Here is a 5,000-nt window from a genome sequence, read left to right as displayed (position 1 = left end):
GAGCCATGGAGGTGGGAGTCCCTCAGGGTTGGCTCCGGCCTGGGTAAACGGCGGGAGTAACTATCACTCTCTTAAGGTAGAGAGCCATGGAGGTGGGAGTCCCTCAGGGTTGGCTCCGGCCTGGGTAAACGGCGGGAGTAACTATCACTCTCTTAAGGTAGAGAGCCATGGAGGTGGGAGTCCCTCAGGGTTGGCTCCGGCCTGGGTAAACGGCGGGAGTAACTATCACTCTCTTAAGGTAGAGAGCCATGGAGGTGGGAGTCCCTCAGGGTTGGCTCCGGCCTGGGTAAACGGCGGGAGTAACTATCACTCTCTTAAGGTAGAGAGCCATGGAGGTGGGAGTCCCTCAGGGTTGGCTCCGGCCTGGGTAAACGGCAGGCGGCGGGAGTAACGTTGACTCCCTTAAGGTAGGAGCTCCTCAGGGTGTATGGGAGAGAGACACCCATGGACACGGGCAAGGCGTGCTCCAAAACCTAAGTCCAACTTGAATGGGAGTCTATGGGCGGAGTACCAGAGGCACAAACTTTTAAGCCTCCAAAACCTAAGTCCAACTTGCATGGGAGTCTATGGGCGGAGTACCAGAGGCACAAAAAACAGTCGCCCTCCTGTGGACTCAAAAGGGATTACAAGTCATTGAAAAATGAATGGGAGTCTATGGGAGTTAATGAAGGCGCCCTCCGGTGGACGAAAAAAGGAATTACAGCTTAAGGGGAGTCAATGGGCGGAGTACCAGAGGCACAAACTTTTAAGCCTTCAAAACCTAAGTCCAACTTGAATGGGAGTCAATGGGCGGATCACCAGAGGCACAAACTTTTAAGCCTCCAAAACCTAAGTCCAACTTGAATGGGAGTCAATGGGCGGATCACCAGAGGCACAAACTTTTAAGCCTCCAAAACCTAAGTCCAACTTGAATGGGAGTCAATGGGCGGATCACCAGAGGCACAAACTTTTAAGCCTCCAAAACCTAAGTCCAACTTGAATGGGAGTCAATGGGCGGATCACCAGAGGCACAAACTTTTAAGCCTCCAAAACCTAAGTCCAACTTGAATGGGAGTCAATGGGCGGATCACCAGAGGCACAAACTTTTAAGCCTCCAAAACCTAAGTCCAACTTGAATGGGAGTCAATGGGCGGATCACCAGAGGCACAAACTTTTAAGCCTCCAAAACCTAAGTCCAACTTGAATGGGAGTCAATGGGCGGATCACCAGAGGCACAAACTTTTAAGCCTCCAAAACCTAAGTCCAACTTGAATGGGAGTCAATGGGCGGATCACCAGAGGCACAAAATTTTAAGCCTTCAAAACCTAAGTCCATTTTGAATGGAAGTCAATGGGCGGATGCCCAGAGGCACAAACTTTTAAGCCTCCAAAACCTAAGTCCAACTTGAATGGGAGTCAATGGGCGGATCACCAGAGGCACAAAATTTTAAGCCTTCAAAACCTAAGTCCATTTTGAATGGAAGTCAATGGGCGGATGCCCAGAGGCACAAAATTTTAAGCCTTCAAAACCTAAGTCCATTTTGAATGGAAGTCAATGGGCGGATGCCCAGAGGCACAAACTTTTAAGCCTTCAAAACCTAAGTCCAACTTGAATGGGAGTCAATGGGAGGATGACCAGGGGCACAATTTTTCAATTGGATGACCAGGGGCACATATTTTTTAAAGTTGCATTTAATGGGTTTTAACACAGGGGGTGGGCTTAATAGTGGGTGCACAGGGCCCCCCGGTGAATGGGTGATGGGGGACACCCCCCCCCGGAGGTGTGCAGTCCCCCCTTGGAGAGGGGGTCCCCGGGGAGGCCGGGAGGGTGTGGGGGGGTCCCCTTGGATCCCAAAAGTGGGTGTGCAGGGTGCGGCCGGAGTGGGGGTCCCTTGGGAGCCCGGGGATGGGTGCCCGGGGACGTCCCGGAGTGGTGGTCCCCTGGGAGGCCGGGGATGACCGTGTGAGGGTGCGCTGGAGGTGTGGAAAGGTGAAAAAGGGTAAAATTCGCCGTTTCTCGCCCGAGCGTGGGATTTGGCTGGGGACACTTTTATAATTCAAGTTGGAGGCTGGGGCAGCGGGTAGTGTGTTTTTTCTCCCCGGAAAAGGTGTACTTTTTTCGGGGGAGACGTTTGAAATATTCGCGGGCCTCCCGTTTTCGTTCTGCCCCATGGATTTGAACGGGGACAATTTTCCCATATAAGTTGGAGGCGGGGGCAGCGTGCACTGTGGTCGTTTCACCCGGAAACGGTGTTCCCGACTCGGTAGAAGCGTTTGAAATCTTGTTTCGTTCCGTGCGTTTCCCGCGCGCGTGCACGCCCGGGGGTCTCTCATGGGCCTTCTTCCCCCGGTCCATACCTATCCAAAAAGTCTTCCCCCGAGTCTCTGAGTGCCCGCAAAGTGGAGATGCCTCCACACGAGTCTCAAATTCCTTCCACTTTTGCCGACTGAAAGTGTGCTTGACTTTTTGAATGCTTTGGAGGTGTAAAATTCACAGTTATTCACCCGAACGTGGGATTTGGCTGGGGACACTTTTATAATTCAAGTTGGAGGCTGGGGCAGCGCGGAGAGTGTTTATCTTCCCCGGAAAAGGTGTACTTTTTTCGGGGGAGACGTTTGAAATATTCGCGGGCCTCCCGTTTTCGTTCTGCCCCATGGATTTGAACGGGGACAATTTTCCCATATAAGTTGGAGGCGGGGGCAGCGTGCACTGTGGTCGTTTCACCCGGAAACGGTGTTCCCGACTCGGTAGAAGCGTTTGAAATCTTGTTTCGTTCCGTGCGTTTCCCGCGCGCGTGCACGCCCGGGGGTCTCTCATGGGCCTTCTTCCCCCGGTCCATACCTATCCAAAAAGTCTTCCCCCGAGTCTCTGAGTGCCCGCAAAGTGGAGATGCCTCTACACAAGTCTCAATTCCTTCCACTTTTGCAGACTGAAAGTGTGCTTGACTTATTGAATGCTGGCAAGATAATAAATTCACAGTTATTCAACGGAACATGGGATTTGGCTGGGGACTCTTTTATTATTCCAGTTAGACCCGGGGGCACGGAGGGGAGTGTTTATTTTCCCCTGAAAAGGTGTACTTATTTCAGGGGAGACGTTTGAACTTTTGTTTCGTTCCGTGCGTCTCCCACGCGCGTGCACGCCCTTGGGTCTCTCCTTTTCCTTCATCCCCCGGGCCATACCTATCCAACGAGCCCTCCCTCGACTCGCTGAGTGCCCGCAAAGCCGAGTTAGGTCAGCGCAGAGCTATTTTGGCCTGCCTCCAAAGCCCCAAAATGACACACGGGCCTGCGCCTTGAAAATTCACAGTTACTCGCCCGAACGTGGGATCTTCTCCAAACGTGATTTATTATTTAAGTCAGAGCCTGGGGCAGATAGGAGGGTGGTTTTTCTCCCCGAAAAAAGAGTTTCGTGCCCGAGTGGGGACGTTCGAAATTTTCGTCGGCCTCCCGTTTCCGTTCTAGCCCACGCATTTACACGGGGACTCTTTGACTGTTCAAGTTGGACTCTGGGGCAGCGAGAAATGTCTTCTTTCCCCCCGAAAAAAGTGTCCCCATTTCGGGAGAGCCGTTTGAAATTTTGTTTCGTTCCGTGCGTCTCCCACGCGCGTGCACGCCCGGGGGTCTCTCCTTTTCCTTCATCCCCCGGGCCATACCTATCCAACGAGCCCTCCCTCGACTCGCTGAGTGCCCGCAAAGCCGAGTTAAGTCAGCGCAGAGCTATTTTGGCCTGCCTCCAAAGCCCCAAAATGACACACGGGCCTGCGCCTTGAAAATTCACAGTTACTCGCCCGAACGTGGGATCTTCTCCAAACGTGATTTATTATTTAAGTCAGAGCCTGGGGCAGACAGGAGGGTGGTTTTCTTCCCTTATCAAAGAGTTTCATGCCCAAGTAGGGACGTTTGAAATTTTTGTCATGCCCGCGTAGGGCCTTTTCACGTTTTATTTCTTCTCCCGTTTCCGTTCTGTGCCACCAATTTCAACGGGGATCATTTTGTCAGCTGAGTTAGAGTGTGAGGAAAACGATCAAACAGCTTTTCTCTTCATTTCGACCACATCCAACTTTTTAGCACCGATTTAGAAATTTAGACATTTTATTTCGCTAATAACTTTCGTTTGGTACCACCCATCTGGCCCCGGATGACTTTGTTATTCAAGTTGGAGTGCTGAGCACCTTGCTCAATCGTTATTTCCCCCACTTTCACCCGTTTTCGAGTCGGCAACTCTGTTTGAAGTTTTGTTTCGGTTCCTGTGTCGCGCACGCGCACGTGCGCAAAAGTTGCACACCGGGGTTTTGTTGCCCCGGGTCTTACCTATCCAACGAGCCTTTATTCACAAAAATCGGTTGAACGGCACCGGAGATAACCGTGTTTGACCGTTTTCCCAGCCTTTTCAGCAGTCTCCCAGCTTCGAGATTACAAACTTTACATGGTCGCGGGCCCCAGTCCACCAGACGACCATCGGCGTGATTTCAGAAACCTGGTTTTCAGAGACCTGAAAAGAACCAGAGGGTCTGCCCAGGACCCAGTGCCCGCCCAAGAGGCACCCCGGTCGGATACCCCCCGGACCCCGAGAGGTCTGGAGGTCCAAAAAATTATTTTTTTTCCAAAGTCCCAGGGAGACACCAGTGTCTCAGCCCCCGACCCAGGCACCTCCCGTGGGGGCCACAGGCACCGCGGATGGCCCGTTGGTGGCGCTATTTTTTGAAATTTTTTTTTTTTAAGTTTTGAGCTCCAGGATGGCAGGAGACCTCCACCCCCGACCCGGGCACCCGCATGCGGCCGATAGGGGGCGCTTTTTTGGGGCAAATTTTTTTTATGGCCGTTTCGGCACTCCCATGGGCTGGAGACCCATACCCCCTACTCAGGCACTTCCAGGGGGGCCCCCAAGCACCGCAGAAGGCCGGTTGGTGGCGCTATTTTTTGAAAAAAATTTTTTTAAAGTTTTGAGCTCCAGGATGGCAGGAGACCTCCACCCCCGACCCGGGCACCCGCATGCGGCCGACAGGGGGCGCTTTTTTG

Source organism: Hypomesus transpacificus, unplaced genomic scaffold, assembly GCF_021917145.1.
Source record: "Hypomesus transpacificus isolate Combined female unplaced genomic scaffold, fHypTra1 scaffold_293, whole genome shotgun sequence".
NCBI lineage: Eukaryota > Metazoa > Chordata > Actinopteri > Osmeriformes > Osmeridae > Hypomesus > Hypomesus transpacificus.
This window is presented reverse-complemented; position numbering follows the sequence as displayed.